General features: G+C 43.3%; 1 protein-coding gene and 1 long non-coding RNA gene across 2 annotated transcripts in view; one reads left to right on the forward strand and one right to left on the reverse strand.

Moving 5' to 3' along the window:
* cntnap2a (contactin associated protein 2a) overlaps positions 1–17,766 on the reverse strand; it is a 217,510-nt gene that overhangs the window by 72,725 nt on the left and 127,019 nt on the right. The window lies entirely within an intron of this gene.
* Positions 1,563–7,016, forward strand: LOC130206231 (uncharacterized). Its single transcript, XR_008834062.1, has 2 exons — positions 1,563–1,756; positions 6,789–7,016. It is a non-coding gene; the product is annotated as an uncharacterized LOC130206231 (long non-coding RNA).

Here is a 17,766-nt window from a genome sequence, read left to right on the forward strand (position 1 = left end):
ATATTGTAGTGTGCTGCTTAGACATATCTTGTTATTATACAGTTAATAAAATACACCATGATAATAACATGAATGCAGTGTTTACTATAACCGCTGGAGGATTGTATGATAAGACCAGCGTGACAGACAGTGCTGTCCCTGTGCCCATATACTGAACCTCAGTGTAATGATGGACCCCATTCACTTTCCAATCATGGCTTTTACGATATTAGCAGTTTAGGTACAGCCTTGGCGGGATGTACTTCAGCCATTTGGTGGATTACAGCAATGTATCAAGGTGCTTGCAGCAAAACGAAAATGTAATTCTCTGAGCGCTTGAGGGAAATTCAAGACGAGGGATCAGGAAGGATCGTTTGTTGTAACATGATCACCGGCTGCTAAAGGGCAGTTGTCCTGTAGCTCTTACATTCACAGATGGCTAAGCTATCGTCATACTTCCTGGAGGTCACTCCAGGGACATCATACCCAGGAAGATCATGGCTGATGATTGCGTAAGAGAGGGTAGGGGAGTAACCTTGTCACTGGAATATCACCCGTTGACATATTTTAATCAAGGCGTACATGCATGAATGCATCTAAATAGAGACAACCAAATTGATACAGTCATTAGGTGGACACTGGGGCATATAGTTGACAGTGATAGACTAGAGTGATTGAATACTATTGGCAGTCCAAACGATCATTGATAGTGTCTGAGCCTGTAGAATCTGGTGGTACTGGCTGCGTGGGTTTCTCCATGAATCGGCCGCACAGACTGAGTAATCAATATCATAAACCGTCATCAGAGGTAAACAAAACGCTGTTTCAGATTAGTTAAGATTGATCAGTTTACCATTGAGATCCATGAGCCTCTGGACACATTTACCCGAGTATACACCCTAATCTGAGATTTTATTTTTTACATTATTTAATTTCTGCTAAAAGTTAACTGTGCAGTGTTAATTAAACACATTTTACAACATGACATAATTTTGTGTGAAATTTCTAACGGATACATTCTGTACTGTATCAGAGAGCATATAGAGGACTACACGTAAAGCTTAACTCATCATCAATACATCTAGCCTTACAGCTGCATTTCCATTAAAACAGCTATTCACTATTGGCATGGGAGAATAGACTGGAGCTTTTTAAAGAAACAAATTAAAGCACCATCACTAGATAAATACTCTGCCGGCTGTGTGAAATATCAATAACAAATATTGTAAGAACATCTAAAAGTATTTCTTTAATAAAGGTATCCTTTCAAGATATGTATTATATTCCTGAAGACGTAGAAAACATTGAAGGAAGCAGTGATTTTAGTAATTCAGTAACTATTTTCCAATAGTAATTAATTTTGGTATTGGTATTAAACCATGCAAGCTAACTGGGGTGAGAGTGTATCGTGCATGGGGACATTACAACCTAAGAGAATGAAAGTCTACAGAGTCCATGGTGGGTATACAGAATACACACAGCATTATAGAACTATTCATTTACACACAACAGCCAAATTAGTGTTTTATGAGAGGCAGAAAAGTGGTAAACAAAGGTGATAGAAGTACAAAGTAAACAGAGGGCAACTGACAGAGATATAAATGTATGTTATGTTATTGCTTACCGTATCTTAAACTCAACAATCAGAGGAGCTTCCCGAACTCCGCGTTCCCACCCGAAGGTTGTGTTATGTGTTTGGGGAGTCTGATAAGGAAGTGATAATAAACCAGACGGAAGGAATATGTCAACTTGTCCTCAGTTCCACTTCTCCTTTGTTGTTGTGTGTGTGTGTGATTAAGCTTTCAATAAAAGGCTGGACCAAAGGGGTGCTCGGCGGAATGTCTTGGAGGTCGTCGTGCTCGTAGCACGTGCGTCTGAGCTTCCCCTTTGGCCAAAGCTTTCAAAGATACTACGTTGTCTGTGATTCATTTCTCACCTCCTTGACCGTGAATATTTTACATGATATAGAGAGGAAAAACCTATCATAACTTGGTGCCGTGACCCGGATCCCAACATACCCATCGGCTGGATTTTTCTTTTTCCTGCGGAGCCACTGACACCTGTGCAAGGCCCCGACTGATCATCGGATTAAGAGACCGCTTAGCAGTGGATAATAATTTCTGCAGAGAGGAGATCCAATCGTGGATTGACGGGATCCGGCGGATCGGAAGACCGAGGGAGACTGACCCAGACAAAGTATGTATGGTTTTGCCCTTTTTGCGAAAAATAAAGGTTGATTACGCGCCGTAAAAATAAGGTTTTGCCCTTTTTGCGAGAAATAAAGGTTGACTACGCGTCGGTAAAAATAAGGTTTTGCCCTTTTTGCGAGAAATAAAGGTTGACTACGCGTCGTAAAAATAAGTGTTGTGAACTAATACATATTCGTGGGAGGTGATATGTGTTTGTTTAGCTTTGTCTGTTTATATTTGTTTGTGAATGAATGCTGTGACTCTATTGAATCAGCGTCGCCCGACCTGTTCAATTAGACAACCACAGATTGGCAAGTTTGGGTAAAGAAACGAGGAAATGTACTAATACTATACGATCACACCATAAACAATGGGTAATTCTCACGGAAAGCCTGAAGGCGAATTTTCAGGCGACGCATTGTTTATGTTCAAACAGGACTCAGATAGTGTAAAATATCTGAGAAAATGGAAAACAAAATACGGCTTTTCCGGCGAACTAAATGTTTTTGAGATAGAAACAATCTGTAAGACTCTAAAAACCATCGCCATAGAAAACAAAATACCTAGACTCAGCGAATCAAAACACCACGAACTAAAACAAGCAGAACAGTGGTTCCGAGCAGCAAAAGAGAGGGCACAAGCCCAAGTAAAAGAAAAATTAAGGCCCGTAGAAATCACGCGAGGGAAAAATAGTTCACAAGCCCTGTACACAAAAACCGATTTGGACGAGACCAACGTAAAAGCAGTTCACCAGCACCCCGTAGCAACAGCGTCCAGCTCCGGAGAGGAGCCACAGAGCGAGCCGGATGACGAGGAGGACGTATCACCTCCAGCATACGACCGCGTCACCACACCGTTATATCCAAAATTAACAGAGCTCCAGGACACAAAACCCCCACCGATTGCCACACGCCTACGTAACCGTCCCACCGACATACCGAAGAACGCAAACGCATTTCCAATGTTACAAGTCTCTAATCCACATGATGCGGACACACCCGCGTATGTGTTCCGGCCATGGATGGAGGCCGAATGTACCAATGCATGTGAAGGAGTTACTCCACCACAGAAAAACTTTGATCAGTTCGTATTAGATTTGTTCATGCTGGCCGAATCCTACAAATTGAACGGCAAGGAGATGGAGAAAGTTATGCAGAAAATGTTCGTGCTACGATGGGTGAAATGCAGGGGGGATTATACAGGAATAGCGGACGAAGGAGCACCCTTTGTCCACCCATTGAACGGTCCAATGGGTGGGCGTTACAGAGACCAGGTAGAGGCCGTTATGACAAGAGCTCGCCCACTGTTCCAACAATCAGCATCCCACAGCAGATTAGCTGCATGTAAACAGGGACCCGGAGAGTCAGTCTCCGAGTTCCAATTCCGTTGGGAAGAGGAACACAGGGCAAGCAGTGGGATCCCCTACGAGGATGGGGGAGGAACACCCTACCAACAATCATTGAAACACGGCATCCTCCGTGGTATCCAGAAACCTATAGAGGACTGGATTAGAAAACACTGCGTCACTTGGGAAACAGCTAACATGGACACGATTATGTCAAATGCACGTCACGCAGAAAACCTCATTAAACTGAAAATGAACAAAGGACCAGAGGTCTACGTTCGAGAGGGGGGGGATTTTGGACTGACTGCATACCAGGGGAGGGAAACCACAAGGGGAGGGTACCGAGGAAGGTACCGAGGAAGAGGCCGTGGACAGACTCGAGGGAGGAGTAGAGGGCGAAATGAGGAAGAATGTTGGGCCTGCGGAGGGGTTGGACATTGGTCACGTGACTGCCCCCACCCTAAGTGGGGGTGGAAACGTCCCCAATGACAGCCACAGAGCAGCCCCAGCACCCTCGTAGAGGACGAGACTGACTACGAGGAGACTAACAAACAGAAAGATGAAATAACAAAAGGCAATGCTAACGCTGATGAAGAAGCAAAACGCGCGGCTAAAACACCACAGGTACACGCAGTACGAACAACACCGTCAAGTCCAATAGACATTGAGATCCTACCAAGAAGTCTATTCAAGGCCGTTGCTATTTTGAGTCATGGGCAATGCCATGTCTCAACAGGAGGGATAGTATCTATGATAGAACAAAACTACTTAAAATTTTTTTGTAAAGCATGTGTGCCATGCATCAAGCACAACCCTCAAGGAAACCTAATCATTCATGGACGCCCCTACCGCCTACCACTAACTCACCCAGATTTAGAGCAAGTGGGTGAGAAAGAAACACTAGTGGAGTACATGAAGAAGACCATGATGGGGAGAGGAGTCAGGGAAGCAAATGTCTTGCCAGATTCACCTGTCTCCCCCATTATGTCTGTACAGGTCAGCGACTGGGTCTTCATCCGCGTCATCAAGAAAAAGACGTGGAGCGGCGCTCGCTGGGAGGGACCATTCCAAGTCCTTCTGACGACTGCAACCGCTGTAAAGATAGCCGAGAGGACCACCTGGATACATCTCTCCCATTGCAAACTGTTCCCTACAGAAATCCCGGACCAGTGCCCTGATCCCGAGACGACCACGAGCAGAGGGGAAGACTGACTTCAAAGGGGGCTGTCCGCTTAAAAGACAGCCATCTCAACGTCAGTGAAGAAACCAACGACCCCTGCTCTTAGGTGTCGGCTCGGGTGATGGAGCGAGAGGTCCCGAGGAACTCAAACGAGAGGAGCAAGGGAGAAGGAGCGGAAAGAAGACCATCCAGACTCAGAGTTAAGTGCAGAGAAATGGGTGGACCCTGCATTATCGGAGTCTTGGCGGCCATGGCCATGGCGATAGGCGCGTTCTGGTTGTGTTTTCTGTTACAGGACGCCGCAAAAGAGGGTTTCCAGAGGTCCCGAGGAAGAAGGGACGCAGCTGGTACCAACCCGCTGCTGTCACAAGAGAAAGAATGGACACACATGCAACACAGTCCATGGGATGGAAAGAACGAAGAAGAGAAATACCCAAGGATGAAGAATAAGTGGTACAAATATGTACATGTTTTAGCAAAAAGCTACAACAAAACTAATTGTTACGTGTGTTCCAAACTACCCTTTGCTTCCAATCAGGTCACCTTGTACGCCCGCAGAATGAGTGAGGCACAAGCAGGGTGTTTCGCGAGCATGGCTAGGAGTGGACATCATGAAGACAGTTTAATGCTAGAGGGACCCCATGGTACACCGACGCCAGGAGTTGATAAGGGATATTGCGCCAAAACCTTCTGGGTCGTTTGGTATTACACGGTGAAGGGATACGCAATTCCTCAGTCAGTGGTGATGGAAGACAAGAAAAACCACCCACTATGTTACCGTCAAAAACTTGGTAAGACAGACATGGGAACTACTACCAACTGCGATCAAATAAAAATCGACGGGAAGGGAGCACCATTGAATGTACATGCTCCATCCAATGGTACATTTATGATACAGGGAGGGTGGTGGCTATGCGGAAACAATGCCTATATCACTCTCCCGTTCGGATGGAAAGGAACATGCGCCCCGATTTTTGTAACAGATCACACAGTATTTATTACTGAGGAAGAAGTCCGAACACGTAAAAAACGAGAAGCACCATTCTTCGTAGCCCACGATTCAGTGTGGGGGTCCGACGTACCCCAAGAGTACAAACACTGGACGGCGGGCCGGGGGGTGCTCCTCGCCCTGTTCCCGTGGGTGGGAACGTCGAGGAGTGCGTTGCGTATTGAGACAGTAGATTATCGGCTCGGACTGTTCATCAACAGCTCCCTGATAATCGAAGAGGCCCAAAACAGAGAGATAGACGCCATCCGTACCATGGTGATGCAGAATCGAATGGCCCTTGATTTACTTACCGCAGCCACAGGAGGAACATGTGTCCTTCTGAACACATCCTGCTGTACGTATATTACGGATGATGTCCACTCCCAGAACATGACCGACGCACTCGGCCGCCTATATCAGTTGCAGCGAGCAATGGCGGCCGACCACAAAGCCAGGCCATATGAAAGCTGGTATGATTGGCTGTTTAACGGCTCATGGAGGCAAGTCCTTATAAAAACGGGGACGATGTTAGGTGCGGGATTGTTGACCGTCATCTGTGTCCTGAGTTGTGTGATCCCGTCTATTCGTGTGATAACAATCAGAGCAATCAATACCCTAACATCGGTGTCTGGGCTCACCTCACGGATGGAGCCCATTGAAACGACCGCGTACATTCATATGTATGATGACATGGGAAGACCTGTCAATGCTCCCGTTTAAGAAAAATAACGTAAACTTTTGGTTTAAGCTTGTATGACATAATTGTGTAAAACTCCTCACAAGGAACGGACAATTATTGATGTGAAGCTGCTGACTAAAAAGTTTAATTCCCAAAGAGATTGGTGTGGTGTTACTAACAAATTATGTGTAAGAAAAAAAGAATAATCATGATTCTGCTTGGACTGCTTAACCCAAATACGTAAATCACATGCTGCTTAGAAATTAGACAAATCAAATGAGTGCCCTTATTGACCATGTTTAAATAATAAGCAATAGCATAAACAGGAGGGAACTGACAGAGATATAAATGTATGTTATGTTATTGCTTACCGTATCTTAAACTCAACAATCAGAGGAGCTTCCCGAACTCCGCGTTCCCACCCGAAGGTTGTGTTATGTGTTTGGGGAGTCTGATAAGGAAGTGATAATAAACCAGACGGAAGGAATATGTCAACTTGTCCTCAGTTCCACTTCTCCTTTGTTGTTGTGTGTGTGTGTGATTAAGCTTTCAATAAAAGGCTGGACCAAAGGGTGGCTCGGCGGAATGTCTTGGAGGTCGTCGTGCTCGTAGCACGTGCGTCTGAGCTTCCCCTTTGGCCAAAGCTTTCAAAGATACTACGTTGTCTGTGATTCATTTCTCACCTCCTTGACCGTGAATATTTTACATGATATAGAGAGGAAAAAACCTATCAGCAACACAAGATAGAAAGTGAGAAAAAAATGAGCATCGAGTAATTGGACTGAGAGGTGATATAAGAAAAGAGAAATAATTATATTAAATTACAGTGAAGAGCTGAATGTGGCAGATTCCTAACTAACAAGGCAAGCCTACACACAACTGATGCACCTTGTTGTTGTTCTTCCAATGAATTCTCATTATATTTCCACCCAATGACAACTTCTCTTTTGTGACATCCACAGCATCATGAATTCACAGTGTTGAGCAGATAGAAAGAATTCAGGAAATAGAGGTACAACACAATAGGCTAAAACATAGTATTTGACTCAACAAGGATATAATCAATGCTCTAAATTGTTGCCGAACTATTACACAGATTGTCAGTAAAGACATGCCCCGCAGCCTCACCCCGGTTCGTATGGATGTGAATGAATGTTGGTGGTGGTCGGAGGGGCCGTAGGCGCTGAATGGCAGCCACGCTTCCGTCAGTCTGCCCCAGGGCAGCTGTGGCTACTGATGTAGCTTACCACCACCGGGATGACTGTGTGTGTGTGTATGACTACTGGACTCTGGACTGGAAAGCGACTTCGAGTGTCTAGAGAAGCGCTATATAAAATAAATGATTATTATTATTATATTATAGTGGCAGAATCTATTTTGTGAATTTTGAATATTAAATGTGCATTTGCAATTTTCTGTTGTGGTCCCAGTAATATTTGTTCTTAAATGAGACATTTCATGAACAACTCACTATTTCAGTGCTAGTGCACATACATGTTGGGTATATGGAGTGCCGAGCAACTAACAAAGTGGGCAATAAACATGTTTGAGTAAAAAACAACAACACATGAGCCCAGCCTCATACTGCTGGCTACAGAGGTGTTTTTCACTCTGGACCTGGTTGACGCGCTCTTGTCAAGCCTCCATTACCTTGCATTAACTTTGATTTGAGTTGCATCAGGTACTCCACAGACAGGTTGTGATGTATTGGAGTCCATTGTATTTCTGCCGTGGTACAACAAAAACCTGGTCTCTTGGTACCAACAATTAGAGCACGATTTGGTAGAAGCTAAACTAACTGACACCGCGGTCGCGGTCAAAACCCTTTGCCCCTCCAGGGCGCCCACACATGACACCAATAGTGATGTAATTTACTAAACGCCTGAGCTTAGGACATCGGAATAGCTTAACCCAATGAGCAAAAAGAATAGCACATGTATTTCCACCACCCTATTTGGCTCAAGAGCATTGCCCCGCATCAACAATTGCATATGTATCAAGGAAGTGGACCCGATGATTGAAACCAGTGGAAAAACTGTCGCGCCTATTCATTTTTGAAAGAGCAAAGAGCAACACTTGCCGATTAATGGTGTCGGCGAGAAAGTCAATAATAGACTTTCGTGTTGCTGTGGTTCAGCCGAAAAAGAGTAGAAGTCTAAAGTTTCCCTCTTGAACTTTTTCTTCCTTGGTAAGATGGGTCGGACCAATGTGGGTGTTTTAGAATCATCCTTGAAAATCCTCTGAACGGAGGACTGTCCTTGGTCAAATTCGAGAGGATGCAGTGAAAGGACCAGTCTTTCAGTCAGATTTAATACCGTGGCATCTTTCTCTGAAATTCAGTCATTGAAGGATCCTTCTTGACTTTGATACACACCACCTGCATCTTTCCTTTCTCTGTGTTTGTATGCCCTGTTATGAGCCAAGGAGCAGAGGACTAGAGAGACACCGTAGGCTACCTGAGCCACATACACTGCAGCTCAGGTACCACAATGGAAAACACCATGGCAACTATATGCTTATAGACTTGCTCCGGTTTCTCCTTCCCTTCTTTCTTTACCTCCCTGTTCGGTTATATGTCTTAAGTAAGTAAGTAAGTACAATGTATTTATATTGCACTTAGCACAGACAAAGTGTCACAAAGTGCAGTACAGTAGTCAATTAAAACAATTTGGCAATTCCAAGGACCAAAACATAAACATTTTGAAGAGCAAAGTACAATACACAGTCAAAAGATGGTGCAATGAGCTTTCTACCTTACTCATCAGTGTCCTCTCTTCCTCTGCAGTCCATCTATCTGACCGTCTGGAACCTCTCCCTTTGGCTGAAATCCTTGCAATCTTTGTAGTTTTTCTAAGTGAACACAGACATCCGCATGCAGGCACAGGAAAACACACCTGCATAAATCCTAAATGATATATCCGACTGTTCTGGAGCTGGAGCCAGACAGGGGTTTATTGAGATGAAGCATGAGGCCTTGGGGGTAACAACGTGGGCATGACTGTCTGCTCTGCCAGCCTCCTCTTCCCCAAAACTCTACAGAAACCAAACCCCACCAGCAACCACAGCTAACCACCAAGGGAGAGGGAACAAGAGAAAGCGGTATCTCAATTCTGTCTTTGGTAATTCATCACCACCCCTCTTACAGCAAAGTGTGCCGCTAACCTCCTCGGAAGAGAAACAGGCATTCTTCAATCAAAGTCTTAAACACTCAGGTGCAGCTCAACCCAATTTACATCATTCCTGCAGAATTACTTTCAATAGATCTGATGGTATTCAGAGAATCCTCTGCTTTCATGCTCACAATCAATTCTGACAGTCCAAAAAAAGAAAGAAAAGTCAAAAACCTGTCTGGATGATTAATTGATGATTATTAAAATAGTCTATATGAGGCTTTTGTTTTGACAAGTGTAAACATTTCTCCAATGTAGCACAATATCTTCCCGAAAACACCTCTGAAAATGTACTTGGCAAGCCATCCTCAACTGATTCTCAAGTGTGATTATGTTTATAAATGAAAACATATTCATGCAAGTGGAAGTGACACATAGCAGCTGCTTCAGCAACAAGATCTATCATCATCAATAACTTTATTACAGGCATCAGTATAATTTGTATATACAGGACTAAATTCATATTTTCCCGTATAATTAGTAAGATGCATGTTCTTATAAAAATAAAAATAAATTTAAAAAAGACTCACATAGCCTAAGAGTGCTATTTCCTTTTCAAAACAAGATCACCAACATGCATTTTTCACAGCTTTGTCAAAATGGGTCCATTAATGTTTCCATTTTAACAGTACCGAGTTAGATAATTATCCCGTTAACTTGAGTGTATCAATGGCACCGCTCAGGGTATTTCTTAATATCGCAAGATCAGTGTCGTCTGAAACACCGCCTGAGATTCCGCTGGATGAGAGCCCGCTGATGTAGAACTTGAGGAGTTTGTTTTTATCTACACAACCGGGCTATTTCACAAAGATGAGAATGCATACAGAAACCGCCCAAAGAGAGAAGAGTAATGGGAGAAGATGTTGTGTCTTGATGTTGAACGACACACAGAGAGACGGGCAGGTGGAAAGGCAGTCGGCTTCTTAGAGCCACAGGAATAGAACGCTAAATAACAGATTATACACAGATTTAAACACCACAGGAAGGCCCGAGGCAAGCTTGGAGCCACAGACAAGTGCCCTTATATCGTAACACAGACACTGAAAGTGCACACTCTATTACATAAACTCAGAAGGACTCATAATATATTAAGCATGCATGCAAACATGATGCCTTAGAAGCTCAGACACACTTGCCTTTTTCTCATATCAGGGGCCGCTTCAAGAACACAAGTATCATGATGGGCTGACAAGGCTGCACCGCTTCAAGGCACCTCCAATATGGGGGACAACCGCCAGCGTATATTTGCTCTGCCTCCGTTGCTACAAGTTGACGAAAACCGCTCAAATGCATCATTGGTTGTGGTTTTTAATAGACACCCAGCATGGAGCTATGGTGAATGGGCATTTCCTGAAGAGGTGCACGCTAGTCCTCCTGGACTTTAAGTCCTCTGAAGGCCACACCGATCATATTGTGCTTTGAAGGAGTTGGCCCATAAAATGGCACTCTGTTAAAGACCCATCTACATTTGCAAGCACAGAGTTGGCTTGCTATCGTGCTGTGCATCTAATCTCTGTTTAAAGCCCACCACATGGCATTAGTCTTCGACTGCACCCTGAAAATTGATTATGAGAATTGTATAACTGCCTTGAAGAACTTCAGTCAGGGAGAGTTGTGTGGAAACATCAGTCGCCTCCCTGTAACCTCCTGCAGCGGTGCACAGCAGGAGGCACCAGTGGAGAGCTCCACTAACACATACCTTCTGTACTACCTTTCATGTTCCTCTTCTCTCCGGATGGTTCTGTTCTGCACTTTATTCAATGCCTGTTCTTCCTTCCCTCCATTCTCACAGTTGGATCAGTGTTTTTAATCTATCCACTGGTCCTCTCTTCATAAACGCGTACACACACATATACACACACACACAATCATGTTCTGTTATGGCGCCTACTGTACAACGAGGACAATAAACAACCCCATGGCTTCAAATTGCGGCTGAACGGAGGGAGAGCGACATGGCATCTTTAGTGTCTCCGGCTGTAAAAGTTCCCAGAGTAGTGACGGTGGGCTATTTTCCACTTCACAAGGCACAACAAACACCATGTACCACACAATATGCTCTCAGTGAGAGGTTGAAAGTCCCTACTCAAATTACAATACAACTGAAAGAGGAGGCATATGAAGAAAATAACTTCAGAGACATTTTCCTCGACAGCTCTGAAAGAATACGTTTGTGCAAAGGAAGCGGACCAATAGTAAGGCAATGACACACACGTGTTCAAAGGAAAACATAAACAGGAAAAATAGATGAACAAATCAGCTTTTATTGGTAAAATCCTTCAGTTGTCAGTTTTATTTTTCCATCTTGTTTTACAGGTTAGACTCTTCCATTAAATAGCAGCAGTCCAAACATATTGCTTTCTCAAACACTGACACCGTTCCACAACCGTAAGATTAACAACATCTTTGAGACTAGCCTTTTCCGTGATTATTTTTTACTTAACTATAATTAAATGAAGAAAAAAAACGTATCTGCAATCAGGGCAGATACGAGTGGGATCAATCTTATCATCGACAACTCGTCAGAAGGCACAATCAAAGCTGTTGGATTTGTTCTGACATCACATTAATTATTGATGTGATTTTCCTGATTGTTCAGTGGCTGCAGCAACTCCATCAACTGCTGCTGTGGGACTGGACAGCAACTGGATGCGTCTCACATAAACAGAGGAGGTCACTGCAGGAGACCTTTTAATTTGTGAGCATGGACACATTTGCCTGTGTGGAATTAGCCCGCTGAATTGCTCCTTTTGCGTTGTCTTCTATTTGCTTGTTGAGCACATTTATGGTTATGAGTTCAGCACCTCTGTGGTGTGGCTTGCGTTTATCCTCCGAGGAAGTCATTTGGGCATCAGGCGCTAAGCACTCTGATTGAGCTCACAATTTATGAACTGCTGTCCTGGGTTGACGCGCGGACCTGAGTGAGTAAAGGAGCACTCACAAATGACATCAAACTCTATCCTCCTTTAATTGGATGGGATTAGCTGGGCTGAGAAAAGCAACCCAAAACATGGCTGAGCCAAAGACACAATTTGCATAATTCAAAACCGCAGGGGTTTGTAACAAGCCAGTTTTGAAAAGAGAATAACAAAAAAGATGGATTTAGTCAGGTTGGATCAAGGTCATCAACAAGACACAGATGGACTTGATTGTCACTCTCAGAGAGAATTGACCATTTAAATGTATACTCCAGTGAAGAAGTGTAGATTTCATGACAGAAATGGCATCTGGCCATTAAAGAATGGATATACTGGAGCAGGAGGTGGTGGTCACTGTGTCTCTTTAATACAAGAAGAAAGATGCATTCAAGTGGAGCAGGTGAGCTTTCTGGCTGCTCAGACAAAAGATTTATTTCAACCATTATTCCTGCTTTTGTCCTTCTAGATGCTATTTTTCACAAGCATAATTACACTTTACAGAACCAGTTTGTCAAGATCTAACTTTCCACCAAATACTTTCCAGGCATATGCTAATTACATCCAGGTGTCCGTGGCAAACAAAACTATTTGCACCCAACGCGGGCACACATTAGAGAGCTATTTCTTGGCCCGATTTCAACGAATGTTAGCATGTTTCAAATGTGTCGCAGTGTATTACCTCTGGCAGTGTACGTGAGTGACCTCCACTGACAGGAAGTGAACATGGCCCGCCAACGCCTTTAAGCAGGTGTTTAAGGGCTTCTGCCATCTTGTGCAACTCACATGATTCTCTTTATACTTTGACTAATTTCTGGGAAACTATTATTACCACATCTGTCTGCCAGACAAAAATGCAAATAGCTTTTGTGTGACTATTCTGCAAAAAGACATCAGATGGACTTCATGTTCTCACCTGAGTGTTCAGACAGAGAATCATATGTGTGAAATTGGTAGACTTGTTTTCAGTACATGACTTGTTTTCCCTCCTGGTGTAGAGGTAGAATGTACATAGAATATATGCCAGAGGTCCGCTGGCCTTTAGCTGGCGGAGTGGAGGATCAGTGCCTCATCAGTCATTATTACAGGCCTTGGCTCTTTGAGGTTGTGTCCCCAGTTCCCCCCTGAGGCGCATTTCCTAAAACCAGCTCAACGAACGACTTAAGCAGATGCACTACTATCACAAATATGTCACCTTGTGCAATTTAAGTATAATATATTCAAAGATGTTGTCAAATCACTTCAGACTGAGAATAGTCTATTTCTAACCAACCCAGGAGGTTGACATCCATTCTCTGTGCTAAGATGAACTCAAGGGATGTAAAACAATCTTTAAATGTGATATACATTGGCTAGTGATGGTACTGCATTGAGCACAACTCATGTCTTAATCTTCTTCAACATGAGCTTCCTATTGTGGTGGGCAAGTCAAGGTTAAGTCAAACGTGTCAGAGGTGCACCCGCTGCAATGCATCTGCTCTCTGGGAAAAAAGTAATGAAAGCCTGAATTGAAAATAGCTGTCACCGTTGTCAGGTCAATGATATGTGTGTGTTCATGTGTGTGTGAGACGGAGAGAGAGAATGACAAAACAGAGTAAAATTCAGTGGTGGCTGGCCAAGAGAGGGCCAGGGCGCACACCTTGAGCCACAAAACAAAGAAAGATTTAAAAAGAAAAAAGAAAATGTAATAATACTAATAATATTAAATATATTTATAAATTATAGAAATTGTCAATATTTGTGTTTTAGAGATATGGAATATACCCAGTAATATTTGTAAAATAGAATATCTGCGCAAGATGTCCTTATTATGTCAGTGTTTTGAAATAAATGTTACATTTTTAACCACAAAGTAGAAATGCGTGTTGGTTACTTTTTTTGCATTGAATCACACTGGGATGTTTTCTGAAATTGATTGGACCTACCAAAAAAGAAATGCCACCAGCCACCACTGGTAAAGCTGCAACTAGAGCACTTTCTTGAGCAACAGAGCACAAGTGCATGAACGGCAGGTTGAAATCTTGGAATCCTTTCACATAAATTGCTTTTCCCAGTGCTGCTTATACATCAGAGAGGACGATGCAAGTGTTGCTGTCTTTCCCTCTCTTTTTATCTGTTTCTCTTCCACCCACCCTGCTTTCTCTGATTCGCCTACAAACATTCATTAGCCCTTCAAATCTCAAGTTCCTTCTCTTGCTTTGGTGCTGTGTGTGTGTGTGTGTGTGTGTGTTTGTACGTGTGTGTTGCCTTCTGACAAAAGCTGCTCCCGACAAGCCAAGCCTGCCCCCTTTAACACCCGTCTTATCCGCTAACATCGTGATCCATCATGCTGTGCCCCCCCCCCCTCCCAACACACACACACACACCTACATACACACACACACACTCTCCACAACACCCCGCTCTCCACCCTTTAAGCCGCCTGCCTGCCTGATGCTTCCTCTTCATCTTCCTCTCCTCATCAGGCGCTCTCATTTTCCCGCTCTGTGTGCCTCCATGACACCCATCTGTGTTCCATTCCCTCCTCCCTCCCTCTGTATCTCCCTTACTCCCTGTCACCCCTCTCCCTCCCCTTTCCCTTTTCAAGTGTTTATCTCGCCGCCTGCGCTCCAGTCATCCAGGCAGTCAGGGGAGAGACAGAGAGCTCTTTCCCCCGGGTCAGTGATCCTTGTCGGTGGGACAAACTGCCAACTGCTGCTTGCCTGCACAGCTGGAAAATGAAGGACTTGTGGGGGCGAGAAGGTTCAGCGTGTCCGTGTTTGAGTGTCGGCGTGTGTGTGTGTGTGATATTGACTGAGAGGTACTCGTAGATCGGTCTGTGTGATGGAAAGAAAGAGAAGCAAGCAGATTGGTGTGTGCGTGTGTTTCATTTTTACGAGTTTTTGTGCCGATATTGTGTGTGTGTGTGTGTGTGTGAGAGATCAGGTTAAACAGTCTTGTTTAGACAGGAAACATGCTGCAGATGGTTGTGCGTGTCCAGCTGTTACTCCTTCTAATGCTTTAATGAGTAGCACAGCATTCATCTAACTCTCCATCTTCCCCTCTCTTTGTATCTCTCTCTCCCACATTGGCCTGTTGGCACATGACCACACAACTATTTAGTGAAAACAGAGTAATCAGCACAAAAAACACCCTATTAAAACTCCCGCTTAAATTTTATTTCCATCCTTACATTTACAGTTCATGCCAAATATCCACTGCAGTTTGTATTCTATGAAGGTATTAAGTAAAAAGCTGTTGCCCAGGTTCTGTTTTTGTTGCATACCATTACCGCTGTTCTTTGATCGTAATGCAAATCAATTGCCCTTTGGGACTGTTGCTCACACTAAAGAGAGTCGAGGTACTTTGATATATTTTTTCTTCGGGGGGTTTCACTAAATGCCTTTCTAAGTGTGGTTGAATTAAATGATCGTATAAAACCTCAAATCCTCACAAGACAAACTTTGAATAAGTTTGTCATGCTGACATATGACCCTTCGATGCATATCTTTTATAAAGGTATGCTTTTATGATTCGTTTGTTTTGTTTTTTTAACCTAGAATTATTGAAATTACATCAACAGACACAAATGGACATTAAAACAGGATCACAGATTTTCTTTTTGGTGAAGTTTAAATGTACAAGCAAATGCAATCTTCATCCATCTGTTTTTCAAGATAGCCTATGTACTTTGACTCACGTACTTTTGAGCATCCAAATAGTTTTGAGCAGCGCACACACCAAGGAAGCATTGAGACAAAAACATATAACATATAAATCGCTTTCATTTGATCAGACTTGTGTGTGCCAAGTGCCAACATACCCTTCACTAAGCCCCGCCCCCCACTGCTCTTCCATCAAGCTGTTAGAGCGACTGTGGAGCCCACACTGTCACTGCTCTCCCTTAATACGTATGATCGATTTAATTTATTTTTTAAGAAAGAAGCAATTTATGCGAGAAGGTTCTACAATATGAGTTTCAAGGATATAAACAGGATGTCGGACTGATTCCAGAGGGAAAACAGGCTAAAAAGATAAAGATTGAAGCTAAAACCCAGCGATCACAGTGTAAAAGTGGACCACCATATCACCTGGGGGATCAAGACACAAGACAGAGAACATAAGGAACAACAGTAACTGCGAACTATGCACAATATCCATGATTTCTAATTTCCTCTTTCACACTATTCTGTAGAGACCAGCTCTTACTTATAAACCACTCACTGAAAGTCTGTTGTCAAAGTTCATGGATTTTTTTACTCAGGTCATCCTATCCAAAATGATCACGGTTAAGTTACATTTTTCATCCGGTCTGGACGTGTCTGTGTTGACTAGGAGCAACATTTCCCTCTATGTCTTCGCACATGGATGCCGAGTACTGTACCTGGTCAGGTATTCGACCTGAAGGACTGGATTACTGTTTTTTCTTGATCCCAATCCAATACTTTTTCTATCATCTACTGGCTGGTACTCCACTGCATTGTTGTAACTCCCTGATGAATTTCTGTTGAGGAGGCGCTCTGTCTGCTAAGCCAAATCCCTAAATGTATTCCAACGGAGGGAACATGCATCAGCGGCTTTCTTCCAGCCAGAGATGACACAACACAAATAAAGGTCATGAACAAGTAAAGAAGTTAAGCCACCCCCCCAGAATGATGTATTAGTTAAATGCCACGAATACTAATAATCATTTTTTGAATTTGATCTAGATAACTGTATCCATCAAATGTCGATTATTTTCTTTCTAGCACCGAATACATTCCACAACAGTTAAAGGACAAAAATACTCTAAACTATTTTCCAACATCCAACACTGGGCAGCGACACAAACTGCGTATCACATAGGTTTTAATCAAGTTAAAAGTTTCAATATAATATTGAAAGCAACTTTTAGCAACACTATTGATGGTCAACAAGGCTGACAAAATGTTCTATATTTGTATTATTGCAAACGACTCAATGAATCAACATGTTCCTCAGCGCCAAGCCAAGTTATTGCTACTCTACATATATCATGAAAAACAATCCATAGGTGTATCAGATATGTAGCTGAGGACTATTTCCTCGAGAGCGGGTGCGCTCATGTGTTTACAGCAGCAGCACGATGGACCTGGGTTCAAGTTAAAATGAATTTCAGTGGCTAGATTTATCATAATGAAGGAAAATGCCATCGCCACTGTGTGACTGTTGATCTGTTTTTGTCTTTGAAGCAGAATGGAGCGCAACGCCACAGAGGAGTAAAACGAGGCTTGGGCTGTATTGATACTTCCATTTGTCTTTGGTTCAAGTCTTTGTTGGTTCATCCTTTTTTCAAACAATCCATTTTAAATATCAATAACATC

This window comes from Pseudoliparis swirei, chromosome 16 (assembly GCF_029220125.1).
Source record: "Pseudoliparis swirei isolate HS2019 ecotype Mariana Trench chromosome 16, NWPU_hadal_v1, whole genome shotgun sequence".
In the NCBI taxonomy this organism is placed as follows: Eukaryota; Metazoa; Chordata; class Actinopteri; order Perciformes; family Liparidae; genus Pseudoliparis; species Pseudoliparis swirei.